The sequence below is a fragment of the Hordeum vulgare genome, chromosome 7H (genome assembly GCF_904849725.1).
Source record: "Hordeum vulgare subsp. vulgare chromosome 7H, MorexV3_pseudomolecules_assembly, whole genome shotgun sequence".
NCBI classification, from domain to species: domain Eukaryota; kingdom Viridiplantae; phylum Streptophyta; class Magnoliopsida; order Poales; family Poaceae; genus Hordeum; species Hordeum vulgare.
In genome coordinates, this window is record NC_058524.1 from 68,570,349 (window position 1) to 68,595,307 (window position 24,959).

Below are 24,959 nucleotides of genomic sequence, written 5' to 3' on the forward strand. Positions count from 1 at the left end.
CTCAGTTTCTAATGGAGCAGGCAACCAGCTAATGGTTGTGGGGGAGACTATTTATAGCCTGGGATCATCCCGACATGATTTGACATTAATTCCCTTAAATAATATGACCATTGGTGTGGATAAGACCAATGATGTGGCCTGGCTATCGAAACGGTCGGGACCCTCAACTGTGAGAGTCCTCATGTCACTCATATTCCTCACTTGAGGCTTTTGGTAGGATTAGGCTTGGGTTGAGCATCATGAGGAAATTCATTCCAATGTGTTACCTCGACCCCCTTTAACAGTACGGTGTTCCTATTACTCAAGTGTGAAGAAAACAAAACAGAAAGAGTAAATCTTCATGCTTCAAAGTCTTCAGAATGATTTTCTTGAGGACACACCGAATTCCTCAATTTCAATAACTTCATGAGGAATATCAATTTCATCGCAAATTCTTCGCGATTCAAATCTTCAGCTTCAGACCAATTTCTTCAACCGAAGATATACATTTTTAGAGGTCGATATTCATCGAATATTTCAAACTCCTCGGCGACTTATAGATCCTGTGTACACTCAAGAACACATTAGATACTTAACCTATAAGTCTTCAAACCACCAAAATCACTAAGGGGCACTAGATGCACTTACACTTTACTTGTTCCGTAATACAAGATACCATGACTAACTCCTTAGTGACATTGCTTGCAAGGCTTGTTGTGATGTTGTATTATTGAGTGGGCCCCGAGATACCTCTGTGTTACACGGAGTGACAAATCCCAGTCTTGACCCATGCCAACCCAACAGACACCTTCGGAGATACATGTATAGCAACTTTATAGTCACCCAGTTACGCTGCGACATTTGATACACACAAGGTATTCCTCCGGTGTCCGGGAATTGCATGATCTCATCGTCATAGGAATAGACACATTGACATGCAGAAAACAGTAGCAACAAAATGACACGATCATATGCTATGTTTACAGTTTGGGTCTTGTCCATCACATCATTGTCCTAATGATGTGATCCCGTTATCAAGTGACGACACATGTCTATGGTCAGAAAACCTTGGCCATCTTTGATCAACAAGGTAGTCAAATAGAGTCTCACTAGGGACAGTGTGTTGTCTATGTATCCACACATGTATTTGAGTTTCCAATCAATACAATTCTTGCATGGATAATAAATGATTATTATGAACAAGGAAATATAATAATTACCAATTTACTATTGCCTCTATGACATATTTCCAACAATTCTTTCCATCGAGTAAACAGGTTGCCTATTTCTCTCAACCCTCATCTCCTTCTGCCTCTTTTCCACACACTTCTTGAAGCAGAACCAAAATGAGTGTTGGGTCACTTGCGATGGCATGCAAATGCGGTGTATAGTACAGCTGCAGCATGTTGGTCCAGTGTTAAGCATAGGGACAACATGCGTACGAAACACGTGAGCCGGTAGAGCAAGAGGAGGAGGCTCGAAGCTAAGAATCGGAGAGTGGGTGTTGTAATTCGAGTTATCCATCAATAATTCCTAGTGCCTTCTATGCCTATGTCTATCGAATTAATTCCTTTTAGTGCAGAGACCAACAAATAATGCATGAATTGGGGTTTAATACATAAGGAAACCGAGGAATGGGTTATTTCTTGGGAAGCCTTGCTTCTTATATAATAGCTGTGTGGGGTATACAGTGGCTTGAAATCATTGCTCCTCTTGTAGATCAATAGCTAAGAGCCATTTGGTAATGAACTTGGTCCTTTGGTAGGTTGGCCACTATGAGAGCTTTATCAATCTTTTAAACAAATTTATTAATATTTTCAACCTATACATGCATGTAGATGTTGCACATAGCCTACCAACAAATTATAATTACAAAGTTCATGACAAATAAATCCTAACAACTTGCATTCCACCATTAAAATAAAACATGGTCTAAGTAGAACCGACATCACTTAGCAACTTATCATGCTGGGATCAACATCAACAATAATTTAGGAGTCATGTGGAGGGTTCTATTTGAATGTAGTTAGTCCATGGTTTATATAAAGTGGCACTAGTTCATGTCATTAGTTCATGCTCTTTAGTTTGCAGTTAAAAAAGGCACCTACTAAACATAAACTACTCAGAAGAAACAAGAGCAAACCATATTGAACCTCCATACCTAACTAGAATAACATGATTGCATGAACATCAACTACCATACTAAGGTACTCTCTAAAGTAAAATAATTGGACGTCATATCACACTCTTAATTTTCAATTATAAGCACACATGTGTTGTACACCGCAAACAACAAGCTAATTGCTGCAGGAATGCACTAAGCCGGAACAAGGTAATAGATAAAAGCTTCCGCGTTAGGAGCCAAATTTTTCATGTCATCGCATGTGGCCATTTCATCGTCCTCGAACTGGTACACCTGAGCATAGGCCACTTCAACGAAAGAATAGTGCAGGTCAGGGTCCCATCTGGGTGTCTTGACAAAAACGTTGACTGGAGGACTCGATGTCATGTGTCTAGAAGGCGTCAAACCACACATTTGGAGGGACCATGTACTTCAGTAACCACCCTTTCGTAGATCGGGGCCGAGTACTGTCTTCTTGAGTTGCCCATCATCATGCACCTCAAATACCTGAAATGGGTATTCTTGGATAAAATGGGCGGTAGGCTTAGAGAATGATTAGAGATTTTGTTTCGTGGTAAGTTTGCATACCGTGAGAGGCTCCCCATGTAGTACTGTGTCATGTCTCGGCATAAGGGGTGCGCTGCAACCAAGCGATCTCCCAAGCAGGTAGGAGGAAATAGATTGCACTACTCACAACACGGTCCACCTTATCTACAAGAATTAAACACAAAGTTAACAAATTAGAAAAGTAATATTGCTTAACATGAGCTATTCTTCAGAAACCTCAACACAACCAATTGATCAACATATAAGAGTTTCCTTGGTCCGAACTTTAGAAACTAACACATATCGAAAATGAAAAAACATTGCATATTAGCCAATTACGAAAGTTTTGAGTACATGGTGCTTGAAAAAGTATGTATGGCTATGTTCAACATAAGGCTTACTACCATATGTATGAATGTCTTGGCTATTCAGTTTGTTTGATGCAATAACTGAAAGTTAACATAGTGATGGCTCATGTGAGGTGAGAGATAATTCAGTGTCTCGTTGGTTTGACAGGAGGGCTCATACGCACAAGGATGATAAATCCTTTAGATGTTGTTGTGTTTTGTCATAGACCCAAACTCACAAGTTACAACGGAATTATAGAAAAAAATTGGCTAACCAGATTAATATAACAACATAAGACCATAAAAAAACTTTATGTGTTAGGCTGGTGTCGCCAAGTGAAAGATTTGATGGCATATGCTGGAAATAGCCAACATTTTGGCTTGGTCGTCACATGCATAATTTACTTGCTCGCAAAAAGGTAGTAGTATAAAAGATAAACCTCTCATCATAAGTTTACCAATGAATTCTCATAAATGAGCAGCTCCACCTGCAAGGTAAAGAAAACTAGGACTAACTCACTACCGGAATAAAGCTTTGTCCCGACGGCCCCCATCGGCCCGTCATTCCTGTAGTGACTGGTGGATGTTTCAACAAGAAAAACTAGATGGATTAAAATATTTGTTGGGCATTCCAGAGAATGTTTTCATTTAGAAACATGTAGGGGTTAGGTAATCCCATAACTGTAAGTCGTAATTTATAAATGACACATGTCAATTTGGGCCATGTTCATGTTATTTCTAGAGTATGTATTACTACTACATGGACTGCATCACGAGATACAAATAGCAAGTTTGGTTGCTTTTTATCAAGCAAGAAGATAAGGTTTAGTGGTACCGGGGTTTGCACATCCAAATGAGTTTGGGTAACCCCGAGTCCAAGTTGATCATTTATTTGAGAATATCTTGAGTGTGCATAACTCGAAAATGTTTGCACGAATAATTTTCTGAATAAGCGGATGAACAACATTTTTTAAAACAATGGAGTAATTAAGGGCAAGAAGGATATAAGTCATTAGTGGCGAGTTTCATCTTTCCCCAATACAATTGGATGGAGAAGCGTGAAATCGAACTAAATATTTTCAAAGGCTCAGATTTGAGGACTAGCAACAAATTTCTAGCCAATAAAATGCTAAATTTCCTATCTTTAATAGATTACACAGGTATACCACATAAGAAGGATGTTGATGGTAACACTCCACGAGCACCCCACAAACCAAGCAACCATGCATCACTCAGAAATATTAGCGCTATCTCCTGATCTAAATCAAACTAATTTCAATCAATTGATCCAAAACCCACTTCGCAAAATAGATTGTCGTTGCTTACAATCACTGAAACCTCGTGGACTTGTGTTTCTACAATTCTTGAAGCCCTAGTCGGAGTGGTCTAATCCAAGAACGCACAAGCACAATGAGAGATCGAAAAATATAGGCAGACACCTAAAGCCACAACTACGCGAGCTTACAACGGTGTCGGAGCGCAAACATGGGGAGCACAACACAGGATGCCATTTCTTCATTGGGGCGACATTGTGCGTGCTACATGCATGAGCACAAATGGCTAGGAGGCATCACCACAAGCAGTCACCAATCAACAAGGCATCATGTATAGGCTACGGCTAGCAAAGTGTGCATTGTACTACAAGTCGACAAGTATTCAAGGAGGAGGACTGGAGGAGTGTCATAGCATGCGAGGCTATAGAAGGCAACAACTACAAAGCTCAGAAGCCCAATGCGAGATCAAAAAATATAGGAGAACATCTAAAGATACAGTGAGGCGAGCTTACAATAGTGTGGGGACGCAAACATGGGGAGCACAATAGAGGACCCTGTTTTTTAAACTGGGGCGACAATGTGTATGCAATACACGCGGACACAAATGGCTAGTGGGATCACCACAAGCAGTCACCAATAGACAAGGGGCCACCTAAGGCTAGCAACGTGTGCGTTGTACCGTTGATGACGAGATGATGTATATACTTCTCGCTTCTCGTTGGTTACCCCCAAGTGGAAGGTTGAGATGTAGTCAGCAACAAGTTTTCCCTCACACGGAAACTGTAAGGTTTATCAAACCAGGGGGACTCCTAGAATCAACAAGTAGGTGTCCGCTGCCCCTGTCTAGCAGAAGACGTGGGCCTGCACACACGACAAATAACTTTCCTCCCAACGAGTACACAGAGGTTGTCAATCTCTCCGGCCTTGTAGTTTGCAAAGGATCAAAACACAAGCGGGAATAGTAATAGTGATTGCAACGAAAAAGTAAATGAAAGCAATAAATAATGGAGGTGTAAACAATGGTGGAGATATGGATCGGAGTCACATGATATTCACTAGTGATGTCTCTCTCCCAAAAGACGATAAACAACTATGCTTGGGTAAACAAATTACAGGTGGGCAATTGACAGAATTATGAACGCACCGCAATGCTAATTATGCTACTTGAAAGTTAGAGGCTCAATAGTAATTGGTAGTACGCCAAGACAAATAGACCGTTTATTCATCAGCATCTACTTACTAATCATCCATATTGAGATATCTATCCAGAACATCTCGCTAGTATTAAGTTACAAGCCCCACCCAAAGTGTAAACTCAAAGCAACGAATAACTGCATTAACGAACAATGCGTAAGGTAAACAATCCTTGCAACCGTGGTCACAAGCACCGTTGTTTTCTCCCTGGTGGCAACAGCACATCCCCTAATCTCATGTTTATGTCACTCAAGCTAGACATCGTGGGGCATGAACCCACAATCATGCATAAAGCTCCATCTTGGAGTTACAATCTACTACTCGGCCAAAGCAATAAATAGCAACGAAGAACATGCATGAATCACTAAGGAACATAATATGAAAGGATAATCAAATATATAACTCATAACAATCTGAATATAATCTCATAATCCATCGGATCCCAACAAACCGAGCATAGGAATAGCAAGAGAATTACATAGATGCCTTGATCATGTAGGGCAGCTCACAAGGACTAATCATGGAAGCACAAGGTTGGAGAGGAGACATCACATAGCTGCTGGTCATGGACTCATGGTCCAAGGAGGACTACTCATGGCACGTCCGAGAAGCGTCCATCGCGGTGGAGAAGCTCCCAGAGGTCAATCCTCCCTCCGACAGGGTGCCGAGAAGAGGTCGCCTGATGCTCCCGATCTCAGAAGCGCTGCGGCAGCGGAACGATGGAGAAATTTGCGATTCTGGATGTGATGGAAGGGTTTCATCGCGGAGGAGTAAATATAGGCCAAACGAGGGCACCCGCGGAGGAGGTGGGACCAACCTAGGCGGCCTATGGGCGCGACCAGGGGGTAGGCTGCGCCAGGAGGTCGCCTGTACGGCCCCTGGCCCCCCTCTGGCCCATCTCCGGTGATCTGGAAGCTTCCGTTGCGCTGATTTTTTATATATTTTTCTCGGGATTTTTCGGGCTTTGGAATATTGGGTAAAAGCCTCTGCAAAATAGACATGTGCAGACAAAAACTGGCACTAGGTGCACTGAGTTAGTAGGTTAGTCCAAATATGTGTAAAATGATATAAAAGTGTAGCAAAACATATAACAATGTCACCCAAAATATCATGGAACAAGCAGAAATTATAGATACGTTTGGGACGTATCAACATCCCCAAGCTTAATTTCTGCTCGTCCTCGATTAGATAAATGATAACACAATAATTTCTGTGGTGACATGCTAACACACATATAAGAACTTCAAAGTAAAGCAAGTGAGATATGCAATTCAAGTCAAGACAATAACAAACAAGAGTCTATATCTAGTATTGAAATTGGCAAAGTAAGAACATAAAGGTGCAAGAGCTCTCCCTGTCCATGACTCGAATGTCTCCAAATGGTATTTGCATGCAAGAAGTGGGACATGGGTTGAGATCATAAAATATATATTTTAAATTGAGAACTCAATCTACTAAACCTCACACTTAGTCTCCTTTGGAATCTTATTTTGACTCATCCCCAGACCACTAGTCAGGCACAAGTCAAAATGATCTTCTGCCTTTCGACTTTGAGTAGTCATGCAATGGATGAGTGTAAGCAAGATATGTTGACACTTAGGATGGCAAAGAGAATAATTATGGGGAAGGAAGACAAAAAGGGTGTGAAAGTCTCACATCAATGAGGACAACCATAGGCGAGAGAAAGCCAAATGATAGATATGATGTGACGAGTAGGGATTGCCATGCAACAGATGCACATATGATCTAAGGTAAGCTCTCCAATGGAACTAGTGGGGGTGCATCCAACTTGTTTGCTCATGAATACCTAGAACTCATTTGAGGGGGCTCATCATTGGAATATGCAAACCAAGTTTTATAGTGTAAGGGTCCCCACATAGTTATGCATGAATGATAATATCTATGTAGTACAAATATAGCAATGGAGTACGAGTGTGGATCTTTCAAAAAGAATAGTAGTGTTGCCCCCTTCTATCTTTTTATTTCTTTTTATTTTTATTTTATTTTTTGTGGCCTCTTTGGCTCTTTCTTTTTATGTCTCATTTGTCCTCTTTGGGATCTTTTAATTTGTCCTCTTTGGGATCTTTTCCTCTATTAAGGGCAACACTCTATGTTTTAAAAGAACAAAAAGAAAAATCATCACACCTTATAAGAAGTACTCAACATAAAGACAAGTGAAAACTATCATGATGTATGCAAACGTATGCCTCTGCCAGTGTAGTAGGATATCCAATGATACTAGCGCGTCATGTAGCAGTAATAAGGGAAAGGTCCAACTAGCATGCGGCTCCTCGATCAAGCAAAAGCATGTATGACATGAATGTCAAGTCATGAGATGGTGGATGTTGCATGGCAATGTGTCTCGGAAAGGCTATGGAAATGCCTTAATGGGTAGGTATGGTGGTTGTTTTGAGGAAAGATATAATGAGGCTTATGTATGACAGAGCGTATCATGTCATGGGTTTGGATGCATCGACGAAGTTTGCACCAACTCTCAATGTGAGAAAGGGCAATGCACGGTACCGAAGAGGCTAGCAAAATTTGGATGGTGGAAGTGCCAACAATCGAATACTCACATTAGTCCGAAGAACTCATACACTTATTATCGGTAACACTCTATCTAGTTAGGAAATTCACAAAGATACAGGTACCCCGAGGAGGAGTGTTTGGGGGTTTGGTTATCCTTGTGCATCCTCGACTCATGGTAACGTGAGGGTACTCTATATATTCCAACCCCTCCAGAGGTCAGCGATCAATTTAGTACCTAGAGTTCTCAACTATTTTTTACTTTTTGGAAAACACACGGATTTCCCAAAATACAACACCTATCACTAATAGGATCAAGCTCTTGGCACCAATAGTCCAAACATTACTCAAATCAATACCTCAAAACTATTGCAAGTTACTACTATACTTAAATAGCAACCTCAATTACCTACTCATGCAAGACACACAACTCAGTGCAACAAGCTAACTGTCTAAACAAGATAAGCATGATAACTCAAGAGAGTTCCAAAAGCAACCTAACTAAAAGCTCTTAAAAAGATAAGCATGAAAACTAAGAGCTAAGCATGACAGTAGCTACAAAAAGATAAAGAACACACAAAAAGAATAATCATAATAACCTATGTTGTGTTCTAGAGTGCAATGGAGCGTGTTTCTCTCCCAAAAAGGAAGGCTAGGTTACGACTTGTTATGAACAACAAGCAAAACTAAAACAAACTAGAAAGTAAAGAGGAGGACGCTCCAAGCATAGCACATACCATATGAAGTGATAAAATATAGCATGGAGATGGACGAACTGATGATTGTTGATAGAGAGGATGCACGGGTGCATCCCCAAGCTTAGACGCTTCGGTCTCCTTGAATATTTCTTTGGGTACATGGGGGCATCCCCAAGCTTGAGCGCTTGACACTCCTGTATCTTCTTTCATCATCTCCCATCGCATACTTGAAAACTCCCTTCATACGAAACTCATCATCAGCTGATTAGAGTGGTTAGTACCCTTAATAAAATAATGTATTCCCTACTGGAAATAATGATTTTCATGAAAAGTTACCATTTCTAATGATTGCCAAAAGGTTTTTGCAAAGGAAAAGAAAGCTTAAGATTTGTAAAATGATGAAAATGCAAAACATGACAGAATGTGTGAAAAACAGAACAGCAGGTAGTAAATAATTTATTCGGGACACTTCTGCAATTCAAATCAAAAAAATCATAACATAAGCCAGAAATAAAATTATATAGAGCATGCATTCAAAAAAATCAGATCAAAAAGATGATCTGGTGATTCTTGGCGAATTGTTCTGTGAGGCACACAAAATCTGTTTCCGGACAGCATGTCACAATTTTTGAACTTTCTTGCAATCGAAGGCTATAACTTGGCAGAAAGCTTAAAAATAAAGATACAATGATGTTGCTACAGTAGTAACACACATAAAGACCACTAAAACTGAAAGTAAAAACAAATTGGGTTTCCTGCCAACAAACGCTTTCTTTTATGCCTTTGAGCTAGGCATGATGCAAAAAGATCAAGTATTATCAACTCCATAAGAATAACTTGCCCGAATAACGGACTCATAAGGTAACTGATTCTTCTTTGGAGGGAAGTGTTCCATTCCCTTTTTAAGGGGAAATTGGAATCTAATGGTCCCCTCTTTCATGTCAAAGATAGCACCAACGATGCGGAGAAAAGGACGTCCCAAAATAATTGGACATGAAGGATCAAATTCAATGTCCATAATAAGAAAATCAACGGGCACATAATTATCATCGAAAATAATAAGAACATCATCAATTCTCCCTAAATATTTCTTTATGGAAGAATCAACAAGACGAACACCAAAAGAACATGGATCAAAAGGTTTCAAATCAAGCATAGAATACATTCTTTTGGGCATAACGGAGGCACTAGCTCCAACATCACATAATGCAAAGCAAGAGATATTATTCAATTTAATCTCGACAATAGGATCCCAACCATCTGATATTTTTCTAGGAATAGGAGGCTCTAGCTTGATCTTCTCCTCCCTAGCTTTGGTAATATGCTCGGTGAAGGCAATATTGAGTGTACTAGTGCGGGGGTCTTTAGCCATTCTTTGCAAAAAGGTGATAACTTCGAAAAGACTACAATTGTCAAAATCAAGATTACTACCATTAATTAAAGTGGTAGTAATGTCATCTAAGCTCATTATTTTAGTAGTCTCTAAATTCAAAGGACCTTCTTGTCCTATAGTTGAGGTGTTAGCATCACCATGAATAGGTCCATTGGGACTAGGAGTGCGATGGGTGCTAAAAGTTTTGAGATCCTCGACAACTTGTATAGTAGCAATGGTAGTGTGTGTAGGAAGGCTCTTAATCCTATATCCGTCTTCCTTTTCTCTAGCCCATCTCTCTTTAAGTTTGGCTAGCATTCTTATGTTCTCATTAATTTGGACTTGGATAGCATTCATGGGTGTGGTGTTCCTTTCCTCAAGGGGGGAAGTTCTAATTTTAAGCATCTCTACACCATGAGCTATATTGTCCACCTTCAGAAAGAGACTATCTAATTTCTCTAGCTTCTCTTCTACACTCTTGTTGAAGGCTTTTTGAGTAGTGATAATGTATTTAAGCATGCTTTCTAATTCAGAAGTGGATTTTTTGGTGCTAGGATAATTGTTGTTGTTCCCATAGTTGTTGGATGGGAACGGTCTAGGATTCCTACCAAAATTACTCCTATAGGCATTATTATTGAAGTTGTTCCTAGAGATAACATTAACATCAACTTGCTCTCTTTCTTGAGCAACCAAAGAATTTAAAGGAACATCATGAGGATCTATAGGAGCTTGCTTGGTGAGTAAATTCATGATCATGTCAACCTTATCATTAAGGGAGGAGACCTCCTCAACACAGTTTACCTTCCTACCTATTGGAGCTCTCTCGGTGTGCCATTGAGAATAATTTCTCATCATCTCATCCAATAGCTTTGTGGCAGCACTAAGTGTAGTTTACATAAAGGTTCCTCCCGCGGCACAGTCTAACAGATTCCGCGAGGTAAAGTTCAATCCGCATAGAAAGTTTGGATAACCATCCAAGTAGTCAAACCATATGTAGGGCAATTCTTAACAAGAGATTTCATACGTTCCCAAGCTTGAACAACATGTTCATTATCCAATTGTCTAAAATTCATAATGTTACTTCTTCATTGGATAATCTTAGCAGGCGGGTAATACTTCCTAATTAAAGCACCTTTGCACTTATCCCAAGAATCTATGCTATTCCTAGGCAAAGATTGAAGCCACACTTTAGCTCCTCCTCTCAAGGAGAAAGGAAAAGGCTTAAGTTTAACAATATCACCATCTACTTCTTTATATTTTTGCATGTCACAGCGCTCAACAAAATTGTTCAAGTGCAAGGCAGCATCATCTCCAGCACTAGAGAATTGATCTTTCATAACAAGGTTCAGTAAGGCAGGTTTAATATCATAGGACGTGGCCTTAGTGGCACAAGCAGCAATAGGAGTGCAGATAAAGTCATTGTTGTTGTGACTAGCGAAGTCACACAACTTGGTGTTTTCAGTGGAACCCATAGCAGTGGCAACAAGCAAGAACAAAGGAACTATTTTTTGTGGTTTTTGGTATAAGACTCTAAAGCAAAAACTAGAAAGCAAATTAACAATACTAAAAAGCAAAAGTAAAAGATAACGTGCAACTCCCCTATCTTGAAGACTGGAGTCCCCGGCAACACCGCCAGAAAACTTTGCTTGATGACGAGATGATGTATATACTTCTCGCTCCTCGTTGGTTACCCCAAGTGGAAGGTTGAGATGTAGTCAGCAGCAAGTTTTCCCTCACACAGAAACTGTAAGGTTTATCGAACCAGGAGGACTCCTAGGATCAACAAGTAGGTGTCCGCTGCCCCTGTCTAGCAGAAGACGTGGACCTGCACACACAACAAATAACTTTGCTCACAATAAGTACAGAGAGGTTGTCAATCTCTCCGGCCTTGTAGATTGAAAAGGATCAAAACACAAGCGGGAAAAGTAATAGTGATTACAACAGAAAAGTAAATGAAAGCAGTAAATGACGGAGGTGTAAACAATGGTGGTGATATGGACCGGAGTCACATGATGTTCACTAGTGATGTATCTCTCCCAAAAGACGATAAACAACTATGTTTGGGTAAACAAATTACAACTAGGCAATTGATAGAACTATGAACGCACCGCAATGCTAATTATGCTACCTGAAAGTTAGATGCTCAATAGTAATGGGCAGTACGCCAAGACAAGTAGACCGTTTATTCATCAGCATCTACTAACTAATCATCCACCTTGAGATATCTATCCAGAACATCTCGCCGGTATTAAGTTGCGAGCCCCACCCAAAGTGTAAACTCAAAGCAACGGACAACTGCATTAACGAACTATGCTAAGGTAAACAATTCTAGCAACCGTGGTCACAAGCACCGTTGTTTTCTCCCTGTTGGCAACAACACATCCCCTAGTCTCATGTTTCTGTCACTCAAGCTACAAATCGAGGGGCATGTACCCACAATCATGCATAACGCTCCCTCTTGGAGTTACAATCTACTACTCGGCCAAAGCAATAAATAGCAACGAAGAACATGCATGAATCACTAAGGAACATAATATAAAAGGATAATCAAATATATAACTCATAACAATCTGAACATAATCTCATAATCCATCGGATCCCAACAAACCAAGCATAGCAATAACAAGAGAATTACATAGATGCCTTGATCATGTAGGGCAGCTCACAAGGACTAATCATGGAAGCACAAGTTTGCAGAGGAGACATCACATAGCTACTGGTCATAGACTCATGGTCCAAGGAGGAATACTCACGGCACGTCCGGGAAGCGTCCATGGCGGTGGAGAAGCTCCCAGAGGTCAATCCTCCCTCCGGCAGGGTGTCGAGAAGAGGTCTCCTGACGCTCCCGATCTCGGAAGCGCTGCGGCGGCGGAATATTGGAGAAATTCACGATTCTGGATGTGATGGAAGGGTTTCCTCGTGGAGGAGTAAATATAGGCCAAAGAAGGCACCAGAGGAGGTGGGACCCACCCAGGCGTCATGTGGGCGCGGCTAGGGGGTAGGCCGCGCCAGGAGGTTGTTGGAAATATGCCCTAGAGGCAATGATAAAATAGTTATTATTATATTTCTTGTTTCAAGATAATCGTTTATTATCCATGCTATAGTTGTATTGAATGAAAGCATAGATACATGTGTGGATATATAGACAAAACAATGTCCCTAGCAAGCCTCTAGTTGGCTAGCCAGTTGATCAAGGATGGTTAAGGTTTTCTGACCATATGCAAGTGTTGTCTCTTGATAACTGGATCACATCATTAGGAGAATCATGTGATGGACTAGACCCAAACTATGAACGTAGCGTGTGATCGTGTCATTTTGTTGCTATTGTTTTCTGCGTGTCAAGTATTCATTCCTATGACCATGAGATCATGTAAATCACTGACACCGGAGGAATACCTTGTGTGTATCAAACGTCACAACGTTACTGGGTGACTATAAAGGTGCTCTACAGGTATCTCCGAAGGTGTCCATTGAGTTAGCATGGATCAAGACTGGGATTTATCACTCCGTGTGATGGAGAGGTATCTCGGGGCCCACTCGGTAATACAACATCACATACAAGCCTTGCAAGCAAAGTGACTCATGTGTAAGTCACGGGATCTTGTGTTACGGAACGAGTAAAGATACTTGCCGGTAACGAGATTGAAATAGGTATAGAGATACCGACGATCAAATCTCGGGCAAGTAACATACCGAAGGACAAAGAGAATGCTATACGGGATTATATGAGTTCTTGGCACAGAGGATTGATACGTCTCCAACGTATCTATAATTTTTGATGGTTCCATGCTATTATCTTGTCAATTTGGATGTTTTGTATGCATGAATATTATATTTTATATCTTTTTTGGGAGTAACCTATTAACTCAGTGCCAAGTGCCAGTTCCTAATTTTTCCGTGTTTTTGACCTTTTTCAGAGGAGAATATTAAACGGAGTCCAAACGGAATAAAACCTGTGGAATGATTTTTTTCCATAACAGAAGACACGCAGGAAACTTGAGAACCAAGGCAGGGGACCTCGGAGGAGGTCACAAGCCACCCAGGCCCGGCCTAGGGGGCGGGCCTAGCATGCTTGTGGGCCCCCTGTCGCTCCCCTGCCCTACTTATTTCTCCTATAAAGAGAGAGAGGCATAACACTAACACCGGCTCCAAGGTCGCATAAAGAAGTTCTAACGTAGTTACCTTTAATGGAGCAAGGTATAGTGGGCACACCGGGATCACCTAGTTTCTTAGGACTTCCACCCTTGAAGGTATAGTTAGCAAGCATGTTGGAAATCTCAACCTCAGGTATCCTCCTTTTATTAGTCACAATATCCTTCACGTACTTAGCATACAGAGACATTTTGAGCATATCTGTCAAACGCATTTGTAGAAAGACAGGTCTGATCATTTCAATGAAGCGCTCAAAATCCTCATCATCCTTTTTCTTGGATGGTTTGGGAGGAAAGGGCATAGGTTTCTGAACCCATGGTTCCATTTATTTACCATGCTTCCTAGCAGCGAAGTCATTCTTATCGTATCTCTTATTCTTAGGCTGTGGGTTATCAAGATCTATAGGTTCAATCTCCACATCCTTATCATTGCTAGGTTGAGCATCATCATGAACATCACTATTGATATTATCATTAGGCTCATGTTCATCACCAGATTGTGTTTCAGCATCAGAAACAGAGACATCGTTTGGACTCTCAAATGTAGCAGCAACAGGGTTGCTAGCGTGCAAGTTCCTATCATCTTTATTCTTATTTCTAGGATGACTAGGTGCATCAGTGCTAACTCCTTGAGAATCTTGTTCAATTCTCTTCGAATGACCCTCAGGATACAAAGGTTCCTGGGTCATTCTACCGCCTCTAGTAACGACTTTGACAGAATTGTCATTCAACTCGTTTAGCAAGTCATTTTGAGCTTTAAGTACTTGTTCTACTTGAGTAGTAACCATAGAAGCATGTTTACTCAAGAGCTTAAGATCAATGACATTTCTGTCCACACAAGCACTTAAATGACTAAGCATACGAGCATTCTGTTCCAATTGTCTGCTAACATAATCATTGAAACTCTGTTGTTTGGCAACGAAGTTATCAAATTCATCCAGGCATAGGCTAGCAGGTTTATCAAAGGAATATCACTCTCATCAAACCTACGCAGGGAATTTACTCCTACTACCTCTATCGGGTTATCAAGACCATGGATAGGTGGTAGATTTTTGACATCTTCAGATTTAATGCCTTTCTCTCGCATAGATTTCTTAGCTTCTTGCATATCTTCAGGACTGAGGAATAGAATACCTCTTTTCTTTGGAGTTGGCTTAGGAGGTGGTTCGGGAATATTCCAAGCGTTCTCATTGCACAAGATGTTATTCAATAGGATCTCAGCTTGTTCTACAGTTCGTTCCCTAAAAACACAACCAGCACAACTATCTAGGTGGTCTTTGGAAGCATCGGCAAGTCCATTATAGAAGATATCAAGTATTTCATTCTTCTCAAGAGGGTGATCAGGCAAAGCATTCAGTAGCTGGACGAGCCTCCCCCAAGCTTGCGGGAGACTCTCCTCTTCAATTTGAGCAAAGTTGTATATTTCCTGCAAGGCAGCTTGCTTCTTATGGGCAGGGAAATATTTTTCACAGAAGTAGTGGACCATATCCTGAGGGCTACGCACACAACCAGGAGCAAGAGAAGTGAACCAGGTCTTAGCATCATCCTTTAGCGAGAAAGGAAACAGCTTGAGGATATAGTAGTGGCGGATCTTTTCCTCACTAGTGAATAGGGTGGCTATATCGTGCAGTTTGGTAAGATGGGCTACAACCGTTTCAGACTCATAACCGTGAAAAGGATCAGATTCGGCCAGAGTGATTAACTCAGGGTCGACAAAGAATTCATAATCCTTATCGGTCAAAAAGATAGGCGAAGTAGCAAACTTCGGGTCGTATTTCATCCTAGCGTTCAGAGATTTTTCTTTCCACTTGCGCAGTAATTTCTCAACATCATAGCTATCCTTACACGCAAGAAAGTCCTCAGCTATCTCTTCTTCCATAACATAGCGCTCAGGCATAACAGGCAATTCAGGCATAGTAGCAGGTTCTACCTCAATAGTATCAGCAGTTCCAGAAGTATCATCACGTCTAGTAGCAACTCTTGCAATTTGTGCATCAAGGAATGCACCAAGTGGCAAAGCAGTATCAAGCATAGCATCATCAGGCATAGTATCAAGCGTAGCATCATCAGGCATAGTATCAAGCATAGCATCATCAGGCACAATATCAAGCGTAGCATCATCAGGCATAGTATCAAGCATAGCATCATCACGCATAGGCGACATATCAAGATTTCTAGCAGGAGGCGAAGTCGCAAACTTACTCAAAACTGAAGGTGAATCAAGTGCTGAGCTAGATGGCAGTTCCTTACCTGTCCTCGTAGTGGAAGGCAATATTTCAGTTCTTGGATCTTTCGGATTCCTCACAGTGATCAGCAGACGTCAATCCCAAGTGACTCAGAGAATATAGTTGTGCCTCCCCAGCAACGGCGCCAGAAAATAGTCTTGATAACCCACAAGTGTAGGGGATCGCAACAGTTTTCGAGGGTAGAGTATTCGACCCAAGTTTGTTGATTCGCCACAAGGGGAAACGAAAGAATGTTCTCAAGTATTAGCAGCTGAGTTTGTCAGATTCAACCACACCTGAAAGATTAGTGTCTGCAAGCAAAGTATCAGTAGCAAAGTAGTATGATAGCAACGGTGTCAGAAACAGAGTTGTTGACAGCAGACTATTCCTAACTGTTGTATCAATGGCGCCGGTAAGTTGCACGTGGATGGGGAACTATTCTTCCCCGGCAACGGAGTCGAAAAAGGTCTTGCAACAAGTAACATCAGAGTAGCAAGGAACAGCAGTAGCAGCAGCATCAGAGTAACAGCACTAGCAACAGTAGTAACAACAGTAGCAAAGTGGCCCAATCCCTTTGTAGCAAGGGACAAGCCTGGACAAAGTAACGTAGCAAGGACCAGTAGTAAAAGACTCGTAGGCAGTGGATCGGTGATGGATGAGTATGACGGATGTGATTCATCATGTAACAGCTATAACACGGAGAGATATGTAACTAGCTCCCGTTCGTCAATCTAATGTAGGCATGTATTCCGTATGTAGTTATACGTGCTTAGGGAAAAGAACTTGCATGACGTCTATTGTCCATCCCTCCCGTGGCAGTGGGGTCCTAATGGAAACTACAGGATATTAAGGTTCTCCTTTCAATAAAGAACCGGACCAACGCATTAACACGTGGTGAATATATGAACTCCTCATACTAAGGTCATCTCCGGGAGTGGTTCCGGCTATTGTCACTCCGGGGTTGCCGGGTCATAACACATAGTAGGTGACTACAACTTGCAAGATAGGATCTAAAACACACATATATTGGCGACAACATAATAGGTTCAGATCTGAAATCATGGCACTCGGGCCCTGTTGGGGAACGTCGCAAGGGAAACAAAAAAAATCCTACGCGCACGAACACCTATCATGGTGATGTCCATCTACGAGGGGGATTTCAGATCTACGTACCCTTGTAGATCGCACAGTAGAAGCATTAATAAAGGCGGTTGATGTAGTGGAACATCCTCAAGTCCCTCGATCCGCCCCGCGAACCGTCCCACGAACCATCCCGCGATCCGTCCCACTATCCGCTCCGATCTAGTGCCAAACGGACGGCACCTCCGCATTGAGCACACGTACAGCTCGACGATGATCTCGGCCTTGTTGATCCAGCAAGAGAGGTGGAGAGGTAGATGAGTTCTCTAGCAGCGTGACGGCGCTCCGAAGGTTGGTGGTGATCTAATCTCAGCAGGGCTCCGCCCGAGCTTCGCAGAAACGCGATCTAGAGGAAAAACCGTGGAGGTATGTGGTCGGGCTGCCGTGAAAAAGTTGTCTCAAATCAGCCCTAAAACCTCCGTATATATAGGTGGGAGGGGAGGGGCCTTGCCTTTGGGCTGAAGGAGCCCCAAGGGGTTCGGCCGATGGGGGGGGGGGGAAGAGGAGTCCTCCTCCAACCCTAGTCCAACTAGGATTGGAAGGTGGAGTCCTTCCCTTCCTTCCCACTTCCCCCTTTTTTTCTTTCTCTTTGATTTTCTTATCTCCCTGCGCAGGGGCCTCCTTGGGCTTGCCCACCAACCCACTAAGGGCTGGTGCGGCACCCCTACAGCCTATAGGCTTCCCCGAGGTAGCCTGCCCCCCCCCCCCCCCGGTGAACATCTGGAACCCATTCGTCATTCCCGGTACATTCCCGGTAACTCCGAAGACCTTCCGGTAATCAAATGAGGTCATCCTATATATCAATCTTCGTTTCTGGACCATTCCGGAAACCCTCATGACGTCAGTGATCTCATCCGGGACTCCGAACAACATTCGGTAACCAACCATATAACTCAAATACGCATAAAACAACGTCGAACCTTAAGTGTGCAGACCCTGCTGGTTCGAGAACTATGTAGACATGACCCGAGTGACTCCTCGGTCAATATCCAATAGCGGGACCTGTATGCCCATATTGGATCCTACATATTCTACGAAGATCTTATCGTTTGAACCTCAGTGCCAAGGATTCATATAATCCCGTATGTCATTCCCTTTGTCCTTCGGTATGTTACTTTCCCGAGATTCGATCGTCAGTATCCACATACCTATTTTAATCTCGTTTATAGGCAAGTCTCTTTACTCGTTCCGTAATACAAGATCCCGCAACTTACACTAACTCACATTGCTTGCAAGGCTTGTGTGTGATGTTGTATTACCGAGTGGGCCCCGAGATACCTCTCCGTCACACGGAGTGACAAATCCCAGTCTCGATCCATACTAACTCAACGAACACCTTTGGAGATACCTGTAGAGCATCTTTATAGTCACCCAGTTACGTTGCGACGTCTGATACACACAAAGCATTCCTCCGGTGTCAGTGAGTTATATGATCTCATGGTCATAGGAACAAATACTTGACACCTAGAAAACAGTAGCAACAAAATGACATGATCAACATGCTACGTCTATTAGTTTGGGTCTAGTCCATCACATGATTCTCCCAATGATGTGACCCAGTTATCAAGCAACAACACCTTGTACATAGTCAGAAGACCCTGACTATCCTTGATCAACTGGCTAGCCAACTAGAGGCTTGCTAGGGATAGTGTTTTGTCTATGCATCCACACATGTATGTAAGTCTTCATTCAATACAATTAAAGCATGGATAATAAACGATTATCTTGATACAGGAATTATAATAATAACTTTATTTATCATTGCCTCTAGAGCATAATTCCAACAGTCTCCCACTTGTACTAGAGTCAATAATCTAGCCCTCACATCACCATGCGAATCACATTGTAATAAATCTAACACCCATACAGTTCTGTAGTTGATCATGCTTTGCCCGTGGAAGAGGTTTAGTCGGCGGGTCTGCTACATTCAGATCCGTGTGCACTTTACATATATTTACGTCCTCCCCTTTGACATAGTCGCGAATGAGTTTGAAGCGTCGTTTGATGTGTCTGGTCTTCTTGTGAAACCGTGGTTCCTTTGCTAAGGCAATGGCACTCGTGTTGTCACAAAACAGACTTATTGGATTCATTGCACTTGGCACCACTCCAAGATCCGTCATGAACTGCTTCATCCAGACATCCTCCTTAGCCGCCTCCGAGGCAGCCATGTACTCTGCTTCACATGTAGAATCAGCTACGATGCTTTGCTTGGAACTACACCAGCTTACCACACCCCCATTAAGAATAAATATGTATCCGGTCTGCGACTTAGAGTCGTTCGGATCTGTGTCAAAGCTTGCACCAACGTAACCTTTTACGGCGAGCTCTTCGCCACCTCCATACACGAGAAACATCTCCTTAGTCCTTTTCAGGTACTTCAGGATATTCTTGACCGTCGTCCAGTGATCCACTCCTTGATTACTCTGGAACCCGCCTGCCATACATATGGCCAGGCTAACGTCCGGTCTAGTGCACAACATTGCATATATGATAGAACCTATGGCTGAAGCATAGGGGACGGTGCTCATATGCTCTCTATCTTTATCATTTGCTGGGCACTGAGTCTTACTCAATATCGTACCTTGTAAAACTGGCAAGAACCCCTTCTTGGACTGTTCCATTTTGAACCTCTTCAAAACTTTATCAAGGTATGTACTTTGTGAAAGTCCTATGAGGCGTTTCGATCTATCCCTATATATCTTAATGCCTAGAATGTAAGAAGCTTCTCCTAGGTTCTTCATAGAGAAACTTTTATTCAAGTAATCCTTTATGCTCTCCAAAAACTCCACGTTGTTTCCAATCAACAATATGTCATCCACATATGATATTAGAAACGCCACAGAGCTCCCACTCACTTTCTTGTAAATACAAGATTATCCAACCACTTGTACAAACCCAAGTGCTTTGATCACCTCATCAAAGCGTTTATTCCAACTCCGAGATGCTTGCACTAGTCCATAAATGGATGATGGAGCTTGCACACTTTGTTAGCATTTTTAGGATCGACAAAACCTTCGGGTTGCATCATATACAACTCTTCCTTAAGGAAACTGTTAAGGAACGCCGTTTTTACATCCATGTGCCAGATTTCATAATCGAAAAATGCAGCTATTGCTAACATGATTCTGATGGACTTAAGCATCGCTATGGGTGAGAACGTCTCACCGTAGTCAACTCCTTGAACTTGTAAAAAAACCTTTGCCACAAGTCGAGCTTTATAAACGGTCACATTACCGTCAGCGTCCGTCTTCTTCTTGAAGACCCATTTGTTCTGAATAGCCTTGCGGCCCTCAGGTAGTACTTCCATAGTCCACACTTTGTTTTCATACATGGATCCTATCTTAGACTTCATGGCCTCCAGCCATTTGTTGGAATCCGGGCCCATCATTGCTTCTTCATAATTCGCAGGTTCATTGTTGTCTAACAACATAATTGATAAGACATGATTACCGTACCACTCTGGAGCAGCACGCGGTCTCGTCGACCTACGAGGTTCGATAGGAACTTGAACCGGAGTTTCATGATTATCATCATTAACTTCCTCCTCAACCGGCATCGCAATGACAGGGGTTTCCCCTTGACTTGTGCCACCATCCAGAGGGATGAGAGGTTCGACAACCTCATCAAGTTCTATCTTCCTCCCACTCAATTCTCTCGAGAGAAACTCCTTCTCGAGAGAACCTCCGTTCTTAGCAACAAACACTTTGCCCTCAGATTTGAAATAGAAGGTATACCCAACTGTCTATTTTGGGTAACCTATGAAGATGCACTTTTCCGCTTTGGGTTCCAGCTTTTCAGGTTGAAGCTTTTTGACATAAGCATCACATCCCCAAACTTTAAGAAACGACAACTTTGGTATTTTGCCATACCACAGTTCGTATGGTGTCGTCTCAACTGATTTTGATGGTGTCCTATTTAAAGTGAATGCAGTTGTTTCTAATGCATAACCCCAAAACGATAACGGCAAATCGGTAAGAGACATCATAGATCGCACCATCTCTAATAAAGTACGATTACAACGTTTGGACACACCATTACACTGTGGTGTTCCAGGCGGTGTCAACTGTGAAACAATTCCACGTTGTCTTAAGTGAGCATCAAACTCGAAACTCGGATATTCACCCCCACGATCAGACCTTAGGAATTTGATATTCTTGTTACGATGATTTTCAACCTCACTCTGAAATTGCTTGAACTTTTCAAATGTTTCAGACTTGTGCTTCATTAAGTAGACATAACCATATCTACTCAAATCGTCAGTGAAGGTGAGAAAATAACGATATCCGCTGCGTGCCTCCACGCTCATTGGACCACACACATCGGTATGTATGATTTCGAACAAGTCACTTGCACGCTCCATTGTTCCAGAGAACGGAGTTTTAGTCATCTTGCCCATGAGGCATGGTTCGCACGTGTCAAATGAATCAAAGTCAAGTGACTCCAAAAGTCCATCGGTATGGAGTTTCTTCATGCGCTTTACACCAATATGACTAATACGTCTCCATCGTATCTACTTTTCCAAACTTGTTTGCCCTTGTTTTGGACTCTAATTTGCATGATTTGAATGGAACTAACCTGGACTGACGATGTTTTCAGCAGAATTGCCTTGGTCTTATTTTTGTGCAGAAATGAAAGTTCTCAGAACGTCCTGAAAATTTACGAAGAATATTTTTGGAAAATATGAAAAATACTTGCGCAAAGATCCATCGGAGGAGGTGGGCCAGTGGGCCACAAGCCCTCTAGCTGCCACCCCCTGGTGGCGTGGGGCAAGCTTGTGGGGCCCACGTGGCTCTACCGCCCCCAATCTCAGCTCTATAAGTTCACTTTTGTCCCAGAAAAAATCAAGAGAGAAGATTTCGTCGCGTTTGCGATACGGAGGCGCCGCCACATCCTGTTCTTCATCTAGAGGGCAGATCAGGAGTCCGTTTTGGGCTCCGGAGAGGGGAAATCGTCGCCATCGTCATCATCCACCTTCTTCCCTCTCCAATTCCATGAAGCTCTTCATCGTTCGTGAGTAATCTATTCGTAGGCTCGCTGGGCGGTGATGAGTAGGATGAGATCTATCATGTAATCGAGTTAGTTTTGACGGGGATTGATCCCTAGTATCCACTATGTTCTGAGATTGATGTTGCTACTACTTTGCCATGCTTAATGCTTGTCACTAGGGCCCGAGTGCCATGATTTCAGATCTGAAATTATTATGTTGTCACCAATATATGTTTGTTTTAGATCCGATCTTGCAAGTTGCATTTACCTACTATGTGTTATGATCCAGCAACCTCGGAGTGACAATAACCGGAACCACTCCCGGTGATGATCATAGTTTGAGGAGTTCATGTGTTCACCAAGTGCTAATGCATTGGTCCGGTTCTTTATTAAAAGGAGAACCTTAATATCCCGTAGTTTCCTTTTGGACCCTCCTGCCACGGGAGGGATGGACAATAGATGTCATGCAAGTTATTTTCCCTAAGCACGTATGACGACACACGGAATGCATGCCTACATCACATTGACGAACGAGAGCTAGCCACATATCTCTTCGTGTTATAACTGTTGCATGATGAATATCATCCAAACAAATCACCGACCCATTGCCTACGAGTTTGTCCTACTACTGTTGTTACTTGTCTTGCTCTACTGCTGTTACTTGTCTTGCTCTGCTGCTGTTACTTGTCTTGCTCTGCTGCTACTGGCGCTACTAATGTCGCTTGCTACTGTTGCTACTTGCTACTGTTGTCACTACTGATGTTCCTTGCCACTGCTATTACTCGTTACACTGCTACTACCTGCTACAATTTTGTTTAGCTCGGTATTGACGGGAAAAGACAATTTCCGTCAATGGGAGCCTTGGCGCCATTGATACAATCATTGGGAATAGTCTGCCGTCAACAGATCGTTTCTGACATCGTTGTTATCATACTACTTTGCTTGCAGATATTAATCTTTCAGGTGTGGTTGAATATGACACATTCAACTGCTAATACTTGAGAGTATCCTCTCACTTCATGTCCGGCGAACCAACAAATTTGGGTCAAATACTCTACCCTCGAAAACTGATGCGATCCCACGCGCTGGTGGGCCGTCAACAACATTCTTCTAGTTTCGTTTGCCGGAGAGTGCTAGCAGCATTCTTCTGGTGTCGTTGCAAGGGAAGGTCTGCTGTCACGGAATCAGCATTTTTCTGGCGCCGTTACCGGGGAGGCGATTGCTATATTCTCTGAGTCACTTGGGATTTATATCTGCTGATCACTATGAAGATTCTGAAGGATCCGAAAACCAAAGTCTTGCCCTCAACTATGAGGGGAGGTAAGGAATTGCCATCTAGCTCTGCACTTGATTCACCTTCAGTTATGAGTAAGTTTGCAACATCACCTCCTGCTAGAAATCTTGATATGTCGCCTGTGCTTGATGATGCTTATGATGCTACTGCTAGAGATACTTCTAGAGATGTTATGCCTGATGATGCTATGCTTGATACTGCTAGAGATGCTATGCCTGATACTGCTAGAGATGCTTTGCTTGATACTGCTAGAGATGCTATGCCTGATGATGCTAGAGATGCTATTATGCCTGATGATGATATGCTTGATACTGCTAGAGACACTACTTTGCCTGATGTTCCACTAGGGGTGTTCCTTGATGCTCATATTGCTAGAGTTATTGCCAATGCTCGTGATGCTTCTGAAACTGCCGATACTATTGAGATAGAACCTGCTTTTGCTCCTGCTAGATCTAGCTCTCCTAGATATGAATTGCCCGATATACCTGAGGGTTACGTTATGGAGGGGGAGATAGCGGAGGATTTTCTTGCGTGTAAGGATGCCTATGACACTGAGAAATTACTTCTCAAGTGGAACGAAAAATCTTTGAAAGCTAGGATGAAATATGACCCGAAGTTTGCAACTTGACCTATCTTTATCACCGATAAGGATTACGAATTCTCTGTCGACCCTGAGATAATCTCTCTAGTCGAATCTGATCCTTTTCACGGTTATGAGTCTGAGAAGGTCGTAGCCCATCTTACCAAACTACACGATATAGCCACCCTTTTCACTAATGAGGAGAAGATCCGCCACTACTACATCCTTTAAGTTGTTTCCTTTCTCTCTAAAGGATGACGCTAAAGCCTGGTTCACCTCTCTTGCTCCTGGATGTGTGAGTAGTCCCCAGGATATGGTCTTTTACTTCTGTGAGAAATATTTCCCTGCCCATAAGAAGCAAGCTGCCTTGCAGGAAATATACAACTTTGCTCAACTCCAAGAAGAGAGTCTCCCACAAGCCTGGGGGAGGCTCGTCCAGCTACAAAATGCTTTGCCTGATCACCCTCTTAAGAAGAATGAGATACTTGATATCTTCTATAATGGACTTACTGATGCGTCTAGAGA